The 24,366-nt window shown below is 34.0% G+C and overlaps 1 pseudogene; it reads right to left on the reverse strand.

Moving 5' to 3' along the window:
• Positions 1–2,848: 2,848 nt before the first annotated feature.
• On the reverse strand, positions 2,849–22,770 carry LOC115834331 (annotated as a pseudogene).
• Between the last annotated feature and the right edge of the window lie 1,596 nt (positions 22,771–24,366).

A 24,366-nucleotide genomic window follows, 5' to 3' on the forward strand; every position in this document is an offset into this window, starting at 1 on the left:
TAACAAAGCCTAAAATAAACTATGGTCAGTATTAAGTTGGTTTGCTGATACTCTGCCTGTGAAAAGAAAATCTTATTTTGAGGAAAATGACATGAACAATCTTTAATAAGCAACATCTATATTTAAACAAAATTCAACACCTGCTTTTCCTTTTTTTAAAAAGAGAACTAAATGACCAAAAAAGAACAAATGACTGAGAGAGACAGAAAAAGAGAAAAATAACAGACAATGGAAATAATTCCACAGATAATTCAGGTATACAGGGATTTTTAAATTACTATAACTAAAGTTCTAGAAAATAGAAAAAGAATCATGAAAATTTTATCAAAGATAAAAATTCCTTTTCCACATGCAGAAGAATAAAATTAGATCTTCATGTTACACCATATACAAACATAAATTCAAAATGAATAAAGACTTAAATGTAAGAACTGAAATTATGTAACTCTAAAAGAAAACAGGGGAAAGCTCCATGACATTGGTCTGGACGATGATGTTTTTGGATATGACACCAAAGCACAAGCAACAAAAGCAAAAACAGATAAACTGAATTATATCAAATTAAAAAGCTCTGCACAGAAAAGGAAACAATCAACAGAATCAAGAGACAATCTACAGAATGGGAGAAAATATTTGCAAATCATACATCTGATAAGGAGTTAATATGCAAAATACATAAACTCGACTCAATAACAACAATAAATACATAAACAACTCAATAACAAGAAAGTAAATAACCTGATTTTTAAAATAGACGAATGACCAGAATTAACTTTTCTTAGAAAAAGACATACAAAAGGCCAACAGCTATATGAAAATATGCTCAATATTGCTAATCATTAGGAAAATGCAAATTAAAACCACACCTATTAGAAGGGCTATTTAAAAAAAAAAAAAAACAAAGATAAATTTTGGCAAGGATGTGAAGAAAAGGAACCCCTGCACACTGTTGGTGCAAATGTAAATCATTATAGCCACTATGGAAAATAGTAGGGAAGTTCTTTAAAAAAATTAAAAACAGAAGTACCATATGATCTGGAAGTCCTAATACTGGGTATATATCCAGAGGAATGAAATCAGTATCTTAAAGAGACATATGCACTCCCATTTTCATTGCAGCATTATTCATAATAGCCAAGATACAGAATTAACCTAAGTGTCCAACAATAGACAAATGAATAAAGAAAATGTGGTATATTTACACAATGAAATACTATTCAGCCTTAAAAAATAAGAAAATCCTGTCATTTGCCGCAACATGGATGAAACTGGAGGTCATTATGCTTAGTGAAATAAGCCAGGTATAGAAAGACAAATACTACATGATCTCAGTTATATACTGAATCGAAAACACCTTGAACTCAAAGAAGCAGAGAGTACAGTAATGGTTACCACGAGCTGGGGCTGGAAGTCCAGAAGAGATTAGAAAGATGTTGCTTAAAGGATACAGCGTTTAAGTTAGGAGAAATAAGTTCAAGAGATCTGTTGTACAACATGGTGACTCTAGTTAATAATGATGTACACTTGAAAATTGCTAAGGGAGGAGATTTTAAGTGTTCTCAGCACAAATAAATGATAAACATGTGAGGAAATGCATACATTAATTAGTGTGACTTAGCCATTCCAAAATGTGTACATATTTCAAAACATCATTTTGTATGCCATGAATTTTTTAAAAAGATAAGGATCCTTAGTAAGTCAAATGAAATAAAATAGAGATTGAGATCCAATATCTCCCACTTTCTATGCTGAGGAATATTAGCGATTTTTCTCTCTTTGCTAATTTCTTCTTCTCTTTGATTACTTCCACCCCCTAACTCACCTTTGATTTTCAAAACAGTTGTCACCTACTCTGCTGTTTGCTATCAATAATGGAGAGAAGCATATATGCAAAACTGGTAATCCTGAACCTCAGAATGGGATATTATCTACATACTTACTGTCATTAGAAAGCCCCAACCAAGATAAAATAATACACAATTTACGTTTTCTTTCTACCTTTCAAAGCAGAGAATATTAATGATTGACATGGATATCTGCACAATATGGGTTGGTCAAAACCATAGCTTCTTAAGTACATAGGAAAAAAATCGAGAGTTACAAATATCTGTGACAAAGCTCAAGACGGCATATAAAGGCTTGTTGTTACACAATGCTATGCATGCCTTGGCTTGCCTTTCAACAATCATTCCTATTAAATCATGTGTCTCTCTGAGACATCTAATGAAGTCATGTTCACGATCGGCTTAATCACAGGATGCAGTATAGTACGTATTTTGACAGAAAAGCTGTTTGTCTAATACGAAACTTGCAGCAAATATATAATTGCATAAAATGTTCATTATGCTTTCAGTGTGACAATCCTTGGCTTGAATCCTTTTATGCATATTTATTCACTTTAAGATAGACTGTTTTGTGTGCCATTAAAAATAAAAGATTATTTTTAAGCAAAATCTGTGTCAAGCAATTCGAGTAGTGAACAATTACAAACACAGCAAACTGAACCATATACTTCATCTGGAAATCTTTAAATTCTGGAGAAATCACACATCTCTACCTAATGTTATATATAACTGAAATCGATTGTAGTTTTAAGTATATGAAAATAAACAAGAAAGAAACTGAGTTGAGAAGTCATTCATGAAAAGTATTTTCCTAGAATGTTAATAACAAACTCTAGGTTTGGCTTCTAGTTAATTATTTAATTGCTTAAATGGTGGCTGAACATTCACGTCTTAGATATTCAGAGACTTTTTAAGGTGAGGTCAAGACATCTGCCTTTACTGTTATAAATGATCTCCAGGCCCAATGTTATTAGGTCTAAGCACTAATTAGAAATGAGACTTACATCACTCTCATGACCTTCTCGGAGGTTGTATGTGAGGTCATGCTGAATGTCTTCCACGAATTTGTGTGCATATTCTGGGTAAAGGTCTAGCACTTCAAAGAGTCCTTTGAGGATGATGCACTGGAGATCACAGTAGGTTAAAGCCTTTACATCTGCATTGGTCTTGATCACTTGGTCCTTAATTGATAGATTTGCTCCAATTAAATCCCCTTTCCCTAGAAAGAGAGAGAGAGATCATTTAAAAAAAAAAAAAAAAGCAAGCTTAGAACTGATAACCTCATTTGACTTACAGGCTTCATTTTTCAGTGAGATTACACTGAAAAGAGAAGAATGTTTACCTTGGGGCAGGGCTTTTCAACTTTGGCATACAATAGCACCATACCTGGGCTTTAGCTTTTATTTGTTTTATGGCCATTATGCTCAATTTCATAAAGAACCAACAACTAACAAATTTTAACTAACAACAACAAGCAGCAAGCAAGCTATATCTTTGGAATGTTATTATGACAAATGGCCTCTACTTCCCATTCAACATTTTTTTAACTTTTAAATTTTTTACTGTACCCAGCATTGTTTAAAATTTTTATTTTTTATTGTGCCCAGCATTTGTGGAAGCAAAGTCCCTGGTATGTAGCAGGCTTCAATACAAGTCTGTTTTATCAGATTTGACAGTAAAAAAAAAACATGTCAAATTGACTATGAATATCTGAGTTTTTCATAAATATGTATGTCAAATAAAAAATAGAGTTTTAAAATTATTAGATTACAACTAGGTATTATCTTCGAGTTAGTACTGGACTTAAACCTTGAAATTTAGCCTATTTTGGTAGAAGAAAAAGTAGACTAAAATCTATATTTATAGACACTAGGAATAGTACATAGCCACATGGTGTGGAAGAATTTAAGTCTGATTTATTGTTGTCAATATTGCTAAACTTGGAAGTTTTGTTTCTTGTATATTTCATTAGAAATCTAACTTGCTGCTCAAAACTCAAAGTTGGGGTACTGATGCAGGATGTAAATATAGTCAAAATGTTTTGAATACAGCAAATTTTTAAATTTTGTATATTTGAGGAGAATTTGTCATGATGCAGTCTCTTGCACAGTAAGCATTCACATTCTCTGTTAAGCAACCAGTGTCTGCAATAACTTTCGGGTCATCATACTTTCATACTTTGGGTTGCCAGGGTATGGCTATTTCAGTCACAATGACACTAGCTATAAAAACAGCACCAACATCCTGCCAATCTTGGCATCCTAGAAAGAATTCCACTTTATTTATTCGTTCAGTGAATATTTATGGAGAACTGACCACGCGTGCTGGACCTTGTATTGAGTCCTGGCAAGCAGGTACTGGTGAATACCATGCTGGTATTCACCTCATTACCTAAAACTACCTCACTAATTTTACAGTCTTGTGGTCTTCTTACTGTCTAGATTTAGGATCTTTAGTCAAGTTTTTAAGTAACTTTGGGTCTCAGTATCCTTATTTCTAAAAGACGAGAAAGATTTCCTTGTGGGCTCCATTTTTCAGCATTACACTATTGATCTTTGCTAATCAGTTCTCTTTCATTGAAAATCATAAGGTGATGGGATGCATCTGCAAACCACCCAGGTTAGAGCTATAACTTACGTTTAGTTATACTTAGGCAGACTAATGTTCTGTGGAGAGTACATTTATTCGTGCTTTGCCATTTTCTTTTAAAACAATGAAGAAATTGGTGGGGGAAACACTATTACCTGGACATGAAATCAAGGTGTACAAGGCAAACAAATTCCTGCCCCTACCTTTTCCAGGTATCAGATTAAGAAATGTCTGCACGTATTGACTGGACAAGAAAGTTGCTAGAATAACTTTATGGTTGGACAGCTGTTGTTGTGAGGAAGAAGAACATTAATTTTTTTTCACAACATGTGCTAAATATCTACAGGTCAAGTATAATGTCATGTACTTGCTAAGTTTATCAAAGTATTATTGATTTGAATTAGCCCTATAAGGCAGTATTGCCATAGGGAAAGTAAAATAATCAATCTTTATTGAAATAATGTTAATCACAGAAAGTAAATGTTAATCATTTATTGTCTTTGAGTTTAGTCCCAGTACCACATACCAGTGTTTAGAATAGTCTTGCAGCAATTTGCACTTTTGATATATACATGGTAGAAGCAAAGATGTGAAAATGTTACCCATGTTAATCACAATTTATGGAGAAACTTGGGGCCAGGAGCCAAAGATAATGAATTAAGTCTTTCAGCCATAAGTAGTTTTTTAAAAAACATAACAAGAAATATCCAATTGAATCATATTTGACTAGCGATGGAAGTTACATAGAAGTCACTAAATTTGTACTTATTGTGCTCTAGTGTCATAGATGATGCCTTCATATTCTATTCCTAAAAGTGTTGCTAGCTACCAAAATTTAAAATACACCACAATTATAGAAAAAAACACATTACATCTGTTTAGAATGCTGCGTTGTATTTGCTTACATGAATATCAAACCATAAGATTCTAAAGAAAAAGTCTAGATGCCCTCTTAAAAACAGGCTGAATCATTAGGCAGGCTATAAAACGTTTAGTGGTACTAAGGAAAATCAATAAAAAATATTTTGTGATTAAGGTTAAGTTTTTGAAATAAATTAAGAATAACTATTAATTCTAATTTAGAATCACAAGATGATAAGGTGACTGGCCTTTAGCTTCACAAACTTGAGAAGAGGCCAGGAGGAGTGTTAAATTCTCCCCTTAAAGAAAACACACACACACACACACACACACAGACATACAAACACACACACACACACACACGCACACACGGAGCCTTACTCTAATATTGAGTTACTGTATTATTGAGCCTTACTTTAATATTGATAAAGAAATGACCACATTAATAGTAAACTCTGAGTTGCTATTTCATGCCTTTTTATTGAGGAGAACAACATAAGAGGATGAGACAAGAACTGAGTCACAAATTTGAAAGACAAACCCTACCTTTACTCTAAGTGGTAAACAAGTCAACATGAAGCTGTGAAAAGCATATGGGTCTTTCATCATTCACTAGTGTCTATCTTGTCACCTTTAATTTTGGAAATAATCATACTATCTTAGTCTATTCAGGTTGCCATACTGTAAACTGGGTAGCTTATAAACAAAAAAAATATTTCTCATAGTTCTGGAGGCTGGTGTCTGATAAGGGCTCATTTTGTGATTCACAGATGGCACCTTTTCGTTGTGTCTGCACACGGGAGAAAGGGCAAGGTAGCTCTCTTGAGCCTCTATTATAAAGACACTAATCCCATTCACGAGGGCTGTGCCCTCATCACCTATTCACCTCTTCAAGGCTCCACCCCTAATACCATCATATTGGGGATTAGGTTTTGACATACCGGTTCTGGGGGGACACAGACATTCAGATCATAACCCACAAATAATAAAGTTGCATGATTTAAATTCAATAATGGGCATAAAACACCCAGTTCATATGAGGGATTCAATACATATTAGTTCTCTTTTCTCTTCCAAAATATAATCTATTTTGAAGCTTAGTAGCCAGAATCCATTGATAGAAGGCCTACAATGATTATATAGAATAACGGTTTTTTAAAATTTGCATGAATTTAAAGGATACAAGTGCAGTTTTGTTACATAGATATATTGCCTAGTGGTGAAGTCTGGACTTTGAGTGTAACCATCACTTGAATGGTGTACATTGTATATTAATATATTTTCATCGCTCACCCCCCTCCCCCAGTCTTCCACTTTTCCTAGTCTCCCGTGTCTATTATTCCACACTCTATGTCCATCTGTATACTTTATTTACCTCCCAATTATAAGTGAGAAGATGTAGTATTTGACTTTCTTTTTCTGAGTTATTTTACTTAAGATAATGGCCTCCAGTTCAATCCATATTGCTGCAAAATACATGATTTCATTTTTCTTTATGGCTGAATAGTATTCCATTGCATATATGTACCACTTTTTTAATCCATTCATCCAATGATGAACACTTAGGTTGATTCCATATTGTTGATATCATAAATAGTGCTGTGAGAAACATATGAGTGAAGGGTTTTTTTTAAATTAGAAAAACAGATATTGTTTAGACATGGAAGGAATGCTGAATACAGAGTCCAAAGTCTTAGGTTAGCTTTGACTTTAGAAAAATCAGAGAAAATACCTTCACCATCTGTCTCTCTGTATTGTAAAGGCTTAAATGAGACCTTGTGTGTGAACACACTTTGCAAGTAATTGTTTACAAATATAAGGTTCTTAAAAATTAAAAATAAAAAAGTACTGAATTCACCCCCTTTTATTAGCACAAACTCTAAATATTGTGTTTTATATTGGTGTTTGAAATACATCCTGAATTCACCTGCCTCTCACCATCATTACTACCACCTTGGCTGGTCTCAGACCCCATCATATCCTCCACTTCAGTTTAATTTTCATGCAGGCAAGGATTTTGGCCATTTCTTTTTTGCTGCATTATCATTGTTTAGACCAGTACTGAATTCATTCATAAGTCCTCAATAAACGTTAGGTGAATAAGCAAACAAAAATTAGAGTGATTTTTTTTGAGACACTGTCTCTCTCTCTCTGCACTCAGGCTGGAGTTCAGTGGCGTTATCTTGGCTTACTGCACCCTCCACCTCTCAGACTCAAGCAATCCTCCCATCTCAGCCTCCCAGGTAGCTGGAACTACAGGCTGCTGTCACCATGGCCAGCTAATTATTTGTATTTGTATTAGAGACAGGATCTGTCCATGTTGCCCAGGCTGGTCTTGAACTCATGGGCTCAAGCAATTCACCTGCCTCATCTCCAAAAGTGCTAGGATTACAGGCATGAGCCACCATGCCCAGCCTAGAGTGACTTTTAAAAGAGCCCTACATAAAATTGTAAATAGGATTTTTAATACATTAACTCTGCATGCCATTTTTGTCAACTGCCTTTTATATTTCAATGAAGACCAATTATGTATTAATATTGAGAGTCAACTCTGTGACACAAAATTTTCACAATATATCTTGTAAGTTTTCTTTAAGGAAGTAAAAAGAGCCTATAGTCACCTTGACAGTATTTGGTTAATGACTGCTATGAGAGCTTTTTCTTGAAACATAGTCACCTTTGTTCTATTTCTAGTACAGATACAATTTAATTTTTGTGTTCTCTGAATTAATTTTCCACAAAAATAAATGCCTTCTTAAAACTGAGCAGCTATTTCACCAGAAGGCAGTATACATCATGATTAATAATTTGGCTTTAGGAATAAAAAATAACTGAGTTTATTTTCTTACTAGGTGATCTGGGCTAGTTAACTAAAGTACTGTTTATTCATGTCTAAAATGGAGATAATATTTATACTACTGGATTTTTTTGCAAGAATTAAATAATATGTTGGATATAACACTTAGGCACACTAAACTCCTGAGTTCATGTCTTCATTTGTTCTTTTCCTACTCTCAATAGCAGTTTTTTCCCCATTTCATCTTAATTTATGCTCCCGAGTCAAATTTCATAGAAGTTTTTCAATTCAGACCTACCAAGAATAGCCAGCACCATGCTGTCTTTAAGAACTTCCATGGAGCCCGAGCATACAAAGTAGATGGCCTGCAAAGCATCCCCTTGACGCAGCAGATACTCCCCCGGAGCACAGAAAGAGGTTTTGATGTGTAGAGACAGAGACCTGAGGCAGCCCCGGCTGGCACATTCAAAAAGGGACAACTGTAAGATCTCCTTGTTCAAGTGCATAGTGATGTCAGAACGCAGTTCATCTGGAAAGTCTTTCAAAAGCTGTCAGAGAAGATGAAGGAGGAAATCAAATTGGGGTAAGTGTAGTCTAACTGATTTACTTTGCAAGACAGCAGGGATGCTCTTCCTACTGTCTCCTGCTGTTTGGCCATCCAGCATACAGAAGAGGAAATCTAAGTATGTATAATCCTGGAGAGATTTTTCAGTGACTGTGATTTCAATTATGTGCTACTGAATAATCAGCTGATAAGAAGTCTGGAGAAATAGAACAAATTAAAAAAAGGCTCTAGCAGGAAAACATATAACTCATTGTGACTTGCTTCTCACAGAGATTCCTAGTCAGGACAGAAGATATGGAATTTGGACCCACTGGTGATTATACGAAGAGAGGAGAAACCAATTAATCACTACTAAAATGTTGGTTACAGGTTTGGCTGGTGGGTTGATGAAATGGTTGGTTGATTTATATAATACCTTTTTTATAGTGGCAGTCTGGGGTGTTTCTGGAAGTATAAAGATAACCCCTTTGATGGAATTTTTTAACTTTATTGATGTTAAGGGAAACAGAAACTTGATTAATATAATTATCCCAGATTACACTGTTAAATTATTGTAAGAATTGATTCCTTCGAAAAGAGACAATAAGAAGGAAAATAAGTCCACCTGACTGAATAAGCAGCAAGTTAATATAAAACTTTGGTCAATCCAAATTGGCATTGTGAACGCACAAGCCAAAGCAAGTGAAAGAAGATGGATTGGGATTCATGAATAATTAAAAAAGTAAAAGAATAAAGAAGTTGGTATGCTTTTCACTTCTGATAACCTGCATTGGAGCATGTTGCTTTTACCTTAGAATATGTGCTTTCTGCCTGAAAACAACATGAGAAATGAACATTACCTCATTTGAATCTATTCCATTGTTGACTGACCAGGTTGTTTGAAAATATTCGAGCATCCTCTGCTTGAGTTGTTGGGGCAAGTGATGGACACGGATGAAATCTTTCAGATCCTTAGTTCTAGTGTGATAGAGGGACCATCTGGAGTACATCCTCTGTATGATTGCTGTCACGTTTCCAAACACCAAGGCGTGCATCAAGGCTAGAAAGAACAACACAGTATATAATGGAAGAGAAATGTGATGGTGGGGCCCACCACCTAAATCTAAATTTACAGTTTATCCTGGATCAGAGCAGAGCGTGCTTACATGGCCATGTTGATACAGCTATTTTGGTACAAGCATTTTGGTGCAGACGTTGTGTCACAGGGTACATCCTGAAGCAGTCACTTTGATTCCATATGGCTTGATCAGAGTAAAAATATCTTTAAAAATAATCATATGCAAAATGGGCCCCTTTGATTTACATTTAATCTGCTAGCTACCATTCTGGCTATGAGAAACTTTTATTTGAACTCGATTTACATCTATATTATTTTAATAGTTATGTATAGTTTAATAGTTACAATAAAATAGTGTTCATAGTTTGATAGAAAAGCTATAAAGTTATAGTTTAATAATTACTTTCATAATAGTAACAAATGAAATAAATTTTTGAAAGAAGTCTATTTTAATTAGTTAGCCTTTGTGGGAATTTTAGTCTCACCCCCTCAAAAAGCCATCATTTAAAATTTGTTTTAGAATATTAAATATGATACATTTATATTAATGCAGATATGGAGGAAGTTGTTAAAAATGTAATTGAGGATTTCTTGAGCAGTGTGAAGCTCCAATACCCAGCCCAACCCCAGATCTGCAGTTACTTTAATTTTGAAGGAGATACCAGAAAATTTGAGACCATTCAAGAAACAAATGAATTCACAGAGAAAAAGAGGTATTCTGCTTACAGTCGTTGTTGCCACCATGAGATGCACCATATATATATATGGGACTCTTGTTTCAATGAGGTTTGTCAGCCAGATAGTATTTAACCTCCACTTTGTTGCTAAGCCTACCCTTTGAGCCTGTCCGAAACCTACCATCAAAGTGTAATGACATGAAAAACTTTGTTCACCAGAATTTGAGGGCATATGGAGATTTAGGGTGGGTATTTCTTCTGGAGAACAGTAGAGTGAAAGGATGGACCTCATTTTCCAGGAATTACCCACTTTGGGAAGCAGCTAGGTATCGTCAAGTCAGAGAAGGCATGACAGGATTTTGCACTCACTAATCATTAGCAGAATGAAACTGAAATGGTTTCTAAACAGACGCCAGCAGATAATCCAAGAAGGCCTTGGACATACCTGGAACTGTGAAACTAAGAGAGATATGAGGGTCAAGCACATTCATATTTATGGATAAGTCAACTCTAAGTAATATTCAGATTTTATCCCTGATCCTTATTCTGGGACACGATTAGGAATGAGGTGTGAAGCTTATGAGTGGGTAAAATCATCTGTTTCAGTAATTTGGGGCTTGAAAAAAGACTAAACATTTAGTAGCTTGTCTATTAGGATCTATCAAAATGTACATGTATCAAAACCTTAGTGCCCAAGGAGCTATGTTAAAAATTTCTTAACATCATAATGGATACATTAGTGCAAATATGTCAACATATTATTACTTCTATCTTCCTATTTCAGGACCTCCCCAATTCAAACCTTGTTCTCCCCCTACATTTATCAGAAATTACCAAACACTGGCATACTAATTTAACTCTAATCTCACACTGGAATTAAAATTATTTCCCAGGTAATAGAATAATGGTCACTATGTCTATAAAATCACTCCCTTCGTAACAAGACCTCAGTATTTTGGAAAAGTTATTGGAATAGGGTTAAACTTAGGGTCTATATACAAGAAGAAATATAATGTTGCAGAGAGAATATGAACTTCAGAATCAGACAGATCTGGATTTGAATACTGATTTTGCTACTTCTTAATTGTGTGAACTTGGTAAACAGATCTTTTACCAATCTCTCCTTTAAACAGATTCATGTTAAATGGCATATTCATTATGTTAAATAGCCCTTACTCATAGGGCTATTTCAAGATTTAAAGACCTATGTATTTTTTAAAAAGTACCTAGTATATGTATGAAAAACAGTATTTGCTCAATTTATGTTAATTTTCCTTATGAAAGTGAAAAATGTTATGAATTTTCAGCATGCTCAGTGCAATTAAATTTGGGGAAAATGACTCAGATTTAAGGTTTTCCTGCAACCTCTTAAATAGTAAAGAGTGGCTCTTAGTAGACATAACTTATCGATGAAATAAATTCAAAACATACTCAATAAATGCTTGATACATGCAAGAATGTATAAGTATGTATGATTCCTAAATGTTCAAAAATGAAATGTTTCCCAACAGGTCAAAAATATTACATGAAAAATATATATCATGTAACAACTAAATGTTGGATTTGTTCTTTGTAGATTCTAAATAGAGGTTCATTCTTCTGTATTGTTTTAGAAGCACAGAAGTTCTGATGCTTAAGTCTCTTATTTGGAAGATAAGAGCTCTACTTATGATAGACACTCACCAAAGAAAATAACTGATTCTTCTCCAAGTCAAAGAAATTAAACATCGATTTCAGGCTTATGGGCTAAGTGTTTGGAAGCCCTACCATCTTTAACACTATGTAATAGTCTTTTCATGGAGATTAAATCGAGTACAGAGAACAATTCTGTTTCATTTAACACTGCTTTCCTTAATTATGTGTATGATTTTAACTTTGCTTTGCTTAATTGTAATGTGTAAAGCACTTAAAGTAAGAGAAATAATATGCTCAGATTATTTAGCATCCTAGTTGTATTTTATTAGTAAAATGAATTACTGGATTAATTGTAGCATTCATAAGTTGCTGAAAAGTACTAGTCTATGTCGGAGTCACCACAATTTCAAAGTCCCATTTCAGCATAGATAACTACTTCTAATTTAAGTAGTTAAAAAAATGAAATTCTGGCCCTCATAGCCTTTCATTTTCCAAAGTTATTATGACCATTCTGTCACTGGTTATCATTTCACCCTGGCAAAGAGTATGTGTAACTGTCAGGAAAATCATTCCATCTGTTATGAAAGTTTGACTCAAGAACTTCTATATCCAGGTCATTTTGGAAATTATCACTTACTTTTCCTTTATTTATAGCAAATTTGATGTATATAATTCTTGAGTGTTAGACCTGCTGAGTGTGTGGGCGTCTCTTTTTTGTGTGTTGGCGTTTTGCATAAAATGCATTTTGTAAAATCTCATCTCAGTATCAGGTCCTGGAAGGAACCTCAACAATTGGCATCTAAGAAGAAAGTAAGCGGTTCTCAAATGAAAGAAGAGCTTCTATAGAACTGCCTGGCTTTTTCTTTCTCTTTCTCTTTCCCTTTGTCTTTTCCTTTCCCTTTCATTTCCTTTCCCCTTTTTCTTCCCCCTTCTCTTTCTTTTCCTGAATTTTGGACAACACTTACCTCCTGGAGTATAACATCATTGCTAATCACTTTAGCCAACTATTTTGCAATGGCTTTGGAGGCTAAGTAGGGGTTGTTTTCTACTGATATAAAAGGAGGCCAGAGCTCAGCTTTTGGGTAATCTTAGCTGCCCTCCTTCTCTTTCCCACCTCCTCAATGCCCTGGAAATTTCCATTCTTGGTTATAAGTACACTGGCTTGTGGATGGCAGATGGCAGAGTGAATAGAGATGAGAAAAATTTCTTAAATAATGAATTTAAATGGCAGTGCAAAGACATCTTGAGAACAGCCTGAATTTGTGAACACAATTGCTTATCATATGGGTCCAATAAAACTATGTCAGGGTAGTGTGTGTATATTCAGTGGGGGGACCCGAGGGAAGCCTTGATTACTTTGTGATAATAATGCTTCATTGAAACTGAATATGTTCTCCGTGATGAACGATCTTTACTAGGAAGCTTTATCCAACCTCCAAGGCTGTGCTGATGACTCTCTCAACTGGGGCAAACTCATTAGGTGACTATAAGCAGTCACTGCTTAGTATGATAGAATTTTTACAGACATAAGAAAATCTTTTCTGTATATTTTGTCTGGTTGTGAAAAATATGAAGTTATATATATATTTCAAAAAATAGTTATATATGTATGGAAATTCTGGAAAACTATCTTTTGATAATGAGACTATGTGTAATTTTATTTTTCTGTTTGTTTTCCAGTCTTTTCTAAATGTGCATTATAATAGAAAAAAATAGAAATAAAAAAGAAAGGACATCATCTGCTTAAGTACTATTTCCATTATTAAACTCTGAACTCCTTGAAAGAAAGTATCATATCTTAGTCATCTTTGTTTTCCCTGCATCTAGCATAATTTAAGTATGCCATAATTTAAGTATGGCATAATTTAAGTATGCCATAAATATTTATGGAACTGAAATGTGCCTCTGGTAGTTTGATACTTTCTTTAAAAAGTTTTATAATTGTAAGCAAATGGTTTAGAAAATCTATGATAAACAGTCCAGCCCCAAACCCATCCCTTCATCCCCATCTCACTTGCTAAAGTCAACTTTTAAAATGATTTTTTTGGGTATTTTTGCAGTTATCACCAAAATTTTGGACAATATAATTGTACTCCATTGCTTGACTCATTATTGCTAAGATAAAACTAAAAACAATCTGATATGAAAGGCAAGAACTTGGCTCACTATTACCCAGCTTCTTAACTCACGCTTGATAAATTATTTTTAGCTCGTCTATTAAAATTTTACAAGGTAAAATTAAAATCAAAGATACATATAGAACAAGTTACACATTTGCTAAATGTGAAGCTCACTGAGATTTTTCAAAGTAAATGTAGCTGTAGAATCACTACCTCCCACCACCCCAGATAAATAAACCAAATATTAGTATCCTGGAGGCTTTCCTGTGTCCCCTTCACAATCACTAACCAATCCCTTCACCAAAGGTAACCACAGTTACCAATTATATTACAATTAATAAACTTTGCCTATCTATGAACTTTCTCTAAACAAAATCATACAGTACATACTTTTTTTCTGTCTGGCTTCTCTGCTGAGCATTGAGTTTATAAGATTTATCCATAAGGTTCCATGACATAGTAGTTCATTTACTTTTATCAGTGTATAATGCTCTCTTGAATAGGTATTTCACAATTTGCTTATTTATTCTCCTATTAATGGACGTTCCCAGTTTGAGATTCTTACAAAAATGCTTTTATAGACATCTGTGTATATACCCTGAAGTATATATGTATGCATTTCCATTGGTTATATATTCAGAAGTGGAATTGTTGGATCACAGAGTAGAGGTATATTCAGATATGGTAGATGTTGACAAAGTTGTATCAACTGACATGCCCATCAACAGTATAGGTGAGGAGGTCAAGGTGTTTCATTATCCTCTCAAACACTTAGGGTTGCAGTGTTTTTAAACATATCATTTTGGTGAACAAAAATGGTATTTAATTTTGGTTTTAATTTGCATGTTCCTGATTAATGATGTTAAGCACCTTTTTATATGTTTGTCATCTACTCAGGTATTGGAAATCTACTTTTGAAGTGTTTTTTTTTTTTTTTTTCAAGCTTTTGCCCATTTCAGGGAGTTGATTGATTTTTTCTTACTGATTTAACAGTTCTTTATATATAGTAGATGAGAGTCCTTTGTCAGATAAACATTTGAAAATATCTTCTCCTATCCTGTAGCTTCTCTCTTCACATTTATAATAAGGTCTTTTGATAAAAAAGAAGTTCTGCAGTTCAATTTATCATTCTTTTCCTTTATGGCTAGGGCTTTTTCTGTCATGATTAGGAAACCTTTGCCAAATCAGAGGTCATAAAATATTCTCCTATATTACCTTTTAGAAGTTTTATTGTTTTCTCTCTCTTAAATTTAGATCAAAATCCACCTGGAATTAATTTTATGTACAGTTTTAAGAGGGACCAAGGTTGTCTTCCAACAGGTAGATATACATTTGACCCAACAACATTTACTGAAAGTAGCATCCATATCACAAATGAAGTGACAACATATGTGTGAGTCTGTTTCTCCTCTCTTCTATTTCATTGGCCTACTGGTCTGTTATTGAACAAACACCATACACTCTTGATTACGTAACTTTGAAATACATTTTGATATCTGTAGCACAAATCTTCTAATTTTGTTCTTTTTCATGATAGCTTTGACTGGTTTTAGCTCTTTTCCACTGATTTTTAGAAACAACTTGTCAATTTTCAAACATACCCACACACAAACACACATCTACTGGAATTTTTATTGGGATTGCATTGAATCTTTAGATTACTTTGAATACAACTGATATTTTCACAATGTTGAGTCCACTGTTAGCAACCATCACCACTGTATATCCTTCCATTATTTTCTCACTAATGTTTTGTAATTTTTGTATAGAAGTCTTACAAATTTTTAGTTATAATTATTCATACATATTCAATTATTTGTAATCATTTTTTATATTTTATTTCTAATTTGTCACTGGTATATAGAAATGCAGTTGATTGTTTGCATATTGATCTTGTGTCCATAAACCTTACTGAATTTGCTCATTAATTCTAATATTCGTCTGAAGCTATTAGGATTACTTATTCGTTTTGGTTGTTCTCAAAGTTCACATAGTTTTGTCTATGTATAATTTTTAGAAATTATTTTTGCTTTAAATCGCTCTGATTTATAGTTTTAAATATTCCTCCCATATATTAGTGGTTTGTACACTCTATAATTACAGATGCTTATATGGAAGTTTATATGGCATCTTAAATGAAAACTTTATATATATACATATATATAAAGTTTATGTTTATATACATATACACACACGTGTGTGTATATATATGTGTGTGTATATATTTGTATATATATATAAAATAAAACCTGTATAACTCCTGTGGAAATTCTGGTGGGTTCCCAGAGGACTCCCAGGTGGATCCATTCAGCATTTTTTCACCCATTTCTTCTCACTGAGCAATATTATCTCTGTCCTTGATAATTATCTGGAGTTTTGCCAGTCCCCTTTCTCATTTAATGTTGCTACTGCCTATTTTTCTAGTATATTGCATCCTTGCCATCAGCAATTTCATCAGCCTTGTGTGGGGGATTCCTAGTGAGATACCCCAGACTTAAGTCTATGGTAACACAAATTTTAGACTTTTCTTTTTAAAAATAAATTGTTTATATTTATAAAAGTTAAGTAAATAAAATAAATTTATAGTACATAATAAAATGAATATTCTAGAAGAAGTTTGCCAGGTCTTAGTGAGTCCTGGATTTAAACTCACTAAATCCTTCTGCCCTATGTCTAAATTGGGGTATTAATAATCTCTATCTCACAGTATTATGAGAATTAAATGAACAAAGTGCTCAATAGCGTGAGCCACCACGCCCAGCCAGATCTGATGGTTTTACAAAGGGCAGTTCCCCTGCATGTGCTCTCTTGCCTACCGCCATGTAAAATGTGCTTGTGCTCCTCCATCGTCTTCCACCACGATTGTGAGGCCTCCCCAGCCATGTGGAACCGTGAATCCATTAAACCTCTTTTTCTTTATAAATTGCCCAGTCTTGGGTATGTCTTCATTAGCAGCGTGAGAATTAACTAATACAACATTTGAATACATAAATGGTTGAATCAAGCCTGTTATTTTCCTTCCTTTCTATTGTGCCTCTATCTAGCTTGTTCTCTTCTTCCTAAAAAAATTACATGCAATAATTCATGTTATCAAAATTTTTTTAAAAAAATTATGTAAAATGCTATATAGTGAAAAGTCTTCGTTTGAATCTGCTGACTCTTATTAAAATTTATTTATGTATTAACAAGCAATATGCATATGTTGGTTCTCCTTAGCCTGCTTTCTACTGTTAGAGTTTTCTCTACTCTTTTTAAGTTTGTTTCTTTCTGTCTTTGTCACTCACTCTTTTTCTTTCTTTTGCCTGCCTGCCTGCCTTCCATCCTTTATCTCTCTCCCTCTCCTCCCTCTGTCTCTTTTTGTTTTTTTCTCTCCACTTTTTCTTCCTTCCCTTCAGTTCCTTTTGCTTTCCTTCTTTTTGTCCTTTATGACTCATTATATTCTTTGCAATATCTATTCCCTTTTTTTCCCTTCAATTTTATCTTTGTGCCTAAGATGGCTTTGCTTTTTTCTTTTACATCTTTGCTTAGCTATTTTAGCTTATCTTTAACCTCTGTTGTTATATCTTTTCTAAGATACTTTTTGTTTGTGGTCTTCTTTAATAACAGCAATAACTTTATTAATATATTTTGAATTATTGTCTGTTGTTAGCATGATCTCTGCAAATATGAATGATCCGTGTGATTCTTTGTGAGTTGAGCCTTCTCTACTTCACCAAACTTGCTCACTTGGTGCTCTTACTTCCAATAAAGGAGGGTGATAGCTTTTGCACTTTGGATCATGAACCTCAAACTTAGGAAGCATATTTTTGTTGATGCTTTCTAAGATTTGACATGCTAGACCCTCTTGTCAAGTCTTCCCATCTCTCTTCACGTTTGCCATCTATGAGTCTCAGTTTTTGCAGACTTTATGTATATTTATGAATCATAGCTGTCTCTTAGTTAAATAGAATATTGAACTTACTGGCTTTAAAAAATATTCTTAATGCTTTAAATGTGATTTCTTTGGAGAGAAATATAAAATGCAGACTATTTCATTATGTTCATATAAGAAATATTTGTTTGTGTTTTTGATTGTCGTAAAATTCTCTAGAGAGCATCTTGGGCAAATTTCCTAATTTTTTAATGTTTTGAGCTTTCCAAAGTAAGTGTATTTGGGGCTTTCATTCCAGGAGTGGGGATAGATGTTTGCTGAATCAACCACCCTCTTTCATTGAGTCTTATAAAATGAGTTGCCTAGGGAGAGAAGTGCGAAGACTGAAAATACAATTCACATCTAAATGAAATTTGTTTTGTTATTGGGAGAAGTACTGCTGGATCTTATTAATATCCTTGCTTTATAGAAAGCAATGTTTATTTATGGTCATATAACATTACATCAGAGATAGAAAGAACCACAGTTGCATCTTGCCTGATACCTCATTTGAAAGATGAAGAAACTGAGGGAAGAGTCTGAAACAGACTTGATCCATAGTTTCAAGGCCACAATGTGGACCAGAAAGAGGACATATGTAAAAGTAAGTTGGAGGATCTAGGAAAATTCAGGTTCTAAGCCATTGTCCAGAGTACATATCCTAGTGGGCAGGGCAAATGTGTATTATAAATTTGCTTACATAGCCACCTCTCACTTCATCTTACCTTTGCAGGCTAAAACAGTAAGCTGGATGAGGTAATGATTCTACATAAGAGGAGCCCCACGTATTAATCTTGCTCCATTCTTCTTAAATGCATGCTCTTGTGTGTTAATCTCTCAAGTCTCTTTTTATATGGAACCACAGAGCCAACTATAGCTTTGCATCTAGACTATCTAATTAGTGCTTTTAGAATCTTCCAATGTTAATCAGTTTATCTGTATTGTATTTCAGGACAGAACAAACAGGCAGTGACAGGCAGGCATAGTTCCTCTTCTTGGTATAAAATAAGATGCTCTCTACCACCAATCAGCATGGTGCAGATGGAGAAGATCTTTTCTGCATCTGTATTAGCAGAGACGTTCCCAAAACCCACGCTGGTGAGGCTGCTCAGTGTGAAGTACAGAGGCGGCAATATAGGCACTTCGGATCGACGGGCCCCCAAGTATTGTTGCCGTAGTATGGAGATTCCAGTCTCTTTCCCAACTCATGAAGCCAACCTGCAAGGAGGAAATAAAGCAAATGAGAGAACAAAAAGTAAAGTCTCAGTATTAACACATGGGAGTAATGATAAATGAACATTTGGGGAGGTAATTATTTGCTCAGAGGAAGAAGAAGGTAAAAAGGAAATTAAAGGCAAGCTATTAGATTTCATTCTTTAAAAGTGAAAATATAATTTTACTCATGCTGTTCTCTATAATACACACAGCATATAAATATGAATTCCAGAGTGGATTGATGGTCAAGCTAAACAAGTTACTCTAATGCAAGAAACAAACTGCAGGGATGGCTACTCTTAGAAACAGTGTTATTTCACTTGCCCTGTTAAGCTCATCTCATTTGGAATTATAAGAAGAAACAAAGAAATTGAGTAAATATTTCAAAACCCAATGTGATGGTAAGTTACAACAGCCATGAGTCTAGATGTCAGAGGTGAGACGTCTAGAAGTCTAGGTGAGATAGACTTTATTTCCATTCTGTAAACTCTTCCCCTTTGTATTCACTTGGGCAGGTATCCAGTTGTCTTACAAATCTCAGTTCATGTTACTTTACTCAGGAAGCCTTCTCTGCAGTCCCATTTTGAAATTAAGGTTGGAAAGGGGAAAACTTGCACAAGTAATGAATACCTGTAAACTGTTAGAATTGAAAGCCCCTCTACAAACTGTTTTATGATACTATGTATATATGTGTCAAATTTATCAAATTAAATGCTTTATAAATATGTATAGTTAATTGTATATTAATTATGCTGTCAGAAAGCTGTAAACAACCTATATTAATAAACATGAGAAGATAGCAAGTATAACTTAATAATATTATCTAGAATTTAAACACAACACAAAAATCACTTTAAAATTCTTTATTGAAATATTTGTCCCTTAAGATTTTATTTTATAATTCTCTCTTTCTCTGTCTGTGTGTGTGTTGCAACAAGCAATAACAATGCAGCTCAACTCATAAGATTCATAAGGCTTTTGTAATGGATACTAACTACTACTTTCTAATAACACTTCATTGAATGACTGCTCAAGAAGAGATGAAAACCATTACACTCTTAAGCAGTAATATATTATCATTATCCACTAAGTTTATATATGATAAAACTGTGCAAGGTAATTAAAATGCAAATTTGAAGCAGCTGGGAATTCCTTGAGACCAAGGAGAAGTGCTTAAGGGCATGTACTGTACCTTATTCCTTCTGTGTTGCTACAGAGTATTTTTTCAACCTTTAGCTTGCATCAGACACACCTAGAGGGCTTTGCTAAAGAGGGTCCGAACCAATAATTTATTTGGTTGTTTTGGTCCTGTATTCTCTGAATGAAATCACTTTGCATTCATTTACTTTCCTTAATAAAATAGGATAAAAATTTGTATTGGAATGCACAGATGATATGCTTACTCAATGTCTGTACATTTACACACGTGTGGATGGTGTGTCTCTCAAGTGGTTCAGGGAGCAACACACAGACAAACAACTGACCTAATTTTGTTGATATCTCTTTCTGTTTAGGCCAGCTATTTTGTCTGTTTTGAGAAACATCTCATTCTTTAAAGGATTGCCCTAAACTGTATTATAGCTGATGAAGCAGATGCAATGATGATGATGAAAAAAAAACTGGTAACACAGAAGGAGTAACACCCACAAATCCGGGGATTGGCTATGTGGGCCAAATAAAACTTTTTCACAGAATGGCTCTTCTGAAATGAGAACACATGTTTCCACGGTAACAAGACAACATGTGACTGTACTATTACAGAAGAAGCAATTTAACCATTTGGAATCCAATCATTTTTTATGCTGGAGAAACTCATGTCTCTAAAGGAAAGGATGTCCTAGAACAGCCCTGTTCTGCTCAAATTTTTTTTCCCTAAAGAACATTTTGAAGAAAAAGCATACACAAATAAAGTAGAATCTAAATATACTGAGGACACTGACTTATGAATCAAACAAAGATATCATAAATAATCTCATATTAGTAATAATAGATTCTATAAATACGATAGGTTTTTAATGAAAAAATAATCATTTCAAAGACAGAATGACTTCAGAGTCATTCCTAGAAGAGTTTATCATTAGCATGATAATTCAGTCGGTGTATTTTGTATTGCATACTTACCATGGACCCAGTATTTTGCTTAATTACATACTTTAACTCTAAATAGGAGTTTATTATTTTACTCTTTAGATTTCCTACAATAATATACTTTGGTTTACTATTTATATGTGTGCATTCACAATGTGTACAGGTGTGATCTGTTTTATACAACAGATGTGTTCCTAAAAACTTTTATTTATGTTAGCATTTGGTAAATTAACATGTTTTAGGTTCAATATAAGGAATGTGAGCATGTTATTTAAGGAAAAACTATGGAGAATCTCTGTGGTTATATAAAATACTTCAGTAATGCGAAAAACCACCCAGTAAAAGATAAGCTTGTTAAATCAGATTTAGATGTTTGCCAAACGATATGTGTGTGGAGAGAAAGGGTAGAAATAATCAGCAAGTACTTAATCAACCCTATAATTCAAAATCGTGTTCTACTTAATATGGTATGAATGAGCCATGTTGTAAAAGAAGTTAGCTAGCAGCAAGAATGGAGCCCATGTGAGGGTTTCCTTGTTAGCAGGTTAGCACATGGTCAACATTTTACTAAGTGCTACCTGTGCTCTAGATACTCTGCGAAAATGGTACATCCCATCTCATTTATGTGTACTAACCCTATGGAATAGGTAATTACAGCCCACATTTTGGTTCATTATTTCATTAATAATCACAAAGACTTAGGAATTGTTATCTCTACTTTAAAGATGTGAAAAATAAGGCTCAGGGACATTAAGTAACTTGTTCAAAGTGGCATTATCAGAATTTTAATCCAGAAGTAATCATTTTGTTGTATTTTTTTTCCTCCAGTGGTCTTTTGGGCATATTTTGATTCTTTTTTCTTCAGTTTTATTGGGGTATAATTGATAAGTAAAAATTGTATATATTTATGGTATACAACATGATGTTTCAATATACATATACGTTATGAAATGATTACCACAATCAAGCCCAGTAACATATCCATCAACTCACATTGTTATCTTTGTGTGTGCGTGTGTGTGGTGAGAACATTTAAGATTTATTCTTAGCAGTTTTCAAGCTTTAAATACATTATTAACCATACAAGAGTTCATTTGTAGTTATCTTGTGATGCTGTATAAAAGATCATTTCCAATTATCATTTTAAATTGTGCTGTGTTGAGATCATTATTAAATAGGTTTGCACTTCCGACTTTAGTGGGAAAAATGTGTCCCAAAAGCATAACATCATACCAGAGAAAATAGAATTATCCAAACGCAACCTACAATATAACATAATATGCCTTGGTATTTAGAATCTGGATATTACTTTAACAGTAATTAAGAAGTGTCAAATGCAAATTCCAAGCATAAAAAATACTCTTACTAACATGTTTCCCCCTCTCCACAATTCTGAAGGTCCACTTAATCATCCTCGTGGACTTCATTAGGATGAGAGGTGGAAAAGCACTGTGATTTTTGTGATGCAAAAGGTGGCAGGCAGTTTGCTGGGAGAGGCAGAGCATTGGAAGAAAATGATTATGATGGGGCATAACATGGGAGCTTCTCCACCCCCTTCAGCCTCCTAAGCAAGGGCCGGAAGCATGGGACTACTCAGCTGCAGAAGTGACTGAGAGATATCAGGATAAGTTTCAGAAGTCTGAGTGTGTGTGTGTCTTTATGTCTGTGTAAGGAGATGAGGGTGGGGTGGTTATTGGTGAAGTATTTGTTACTGCTACGATACTTAATAAGAGCAAATATCAGAGAAAAGCTTGAGATTTCATCTCTATTGCTCTTAAAATATCTATACTTCATAGCATTGATTACAAACATCATTGATAAGAAACATACTTACATATCTGTCTCTGTGCTTCAAGGTTAATCTAGTGCCCATGACTATAATTTTTGGGGTGTTTCTGTTGTTGTTTTGCTTTAAAAACACTTTTTGTTTTGAGATAAGTTTAGATTTACACAAAAGTTCAAAGTGTACAGCGAGCACCTGTGTAGCCCACATCTTTCACCTAGTTTCCTCCAGTGCTGATATCTTATGTTATCACAGCACATTTGTAAAAACTATAAAATTAAACTGGTACATTACTATTAACTAAACTATAAATTTTTCACATTTTAATTTAAGAAACAGAGTCAAAGAGGTTCAAGACTTGGTTCCCAAAGCTTACTCTCAACCCTTCACCCCTTTTCCATTTTATGAGATGTGATCAAGGATAAGGCGAGAATGGCTCAAAGCTGTAACAGCATTTAGTGTTGATTTGTTGATTTACTCAGAAGGCATCAGTATAAATTTAGGTCCTAGTTTGACAGGAAAGCAGTTACGACTTGGAATTCCCACTAATGTCAGACTGATTCTCACAAAATAAGAAGTGTCTTACATTTCTGAATTAGTACAATCTACTTTTGAGATAAACATCTGAAACAAAAGTAATTAATCATAAAATAGTAAAGTCTGGACTTTGAGTCAGGAAACTGGGTCCTATGCTTGGTCTTGCTACTAATTGAGTAGCTCTGTGATCCTTCATAGAATTCAATTTTTTAAACTTAAATATGAAGTGATTAGATTGAGTAATCTCTAGGTTTGCTTTCAATCTAAGATTTTGTGAAATATATTCTGTAATGCTTCTTCACAAATGATTGACCTTTTTTTAAAAGCAAAATTCTGTGTAAAAGTATGAATTTTTGAATTTATCTTCATTTGTTTTAATTCTTTCAGGGAAGATCCATCAGCAAATATGATGGGATAAAGATGGCAGATTTTCACATTCTCATGTATGCATCACTTGTTGTCTATTTCCATTGCTGAAACAACCTTCCAGAGCAAGCAATATTATATACTGTTAGTACTGTCAAAAAAAGCGCCAGTTGTATTAAACTAGTCCAGAGGTTGCCAGTTCATAATAGTCTATATAAAAGTTGAAAAGCTTATATGATAGGAAGTTCTTGAACATTGATTACTAAAGTATAGCATTTTACTTAAGCAATGATTAATTGAAAGATTTTACAGTATTGTAAAT

The sequence above is a fragment of the Nomascus leucogenys genome, unplaced genomic scaffold, assembly GCF_006542625.1.
Source record: "Nomascus leucogenys isolate Asia unplaced genomic scaffold, Asia_NLE_v1 001004F_60963_qpd_obj, whole genome shotgun sequence".
NCBI lineage: Eukaryota > Metazoa > Chordata > Mammalia > Primates > Hylobatidae > Nomascus > Nomascus leucogenys.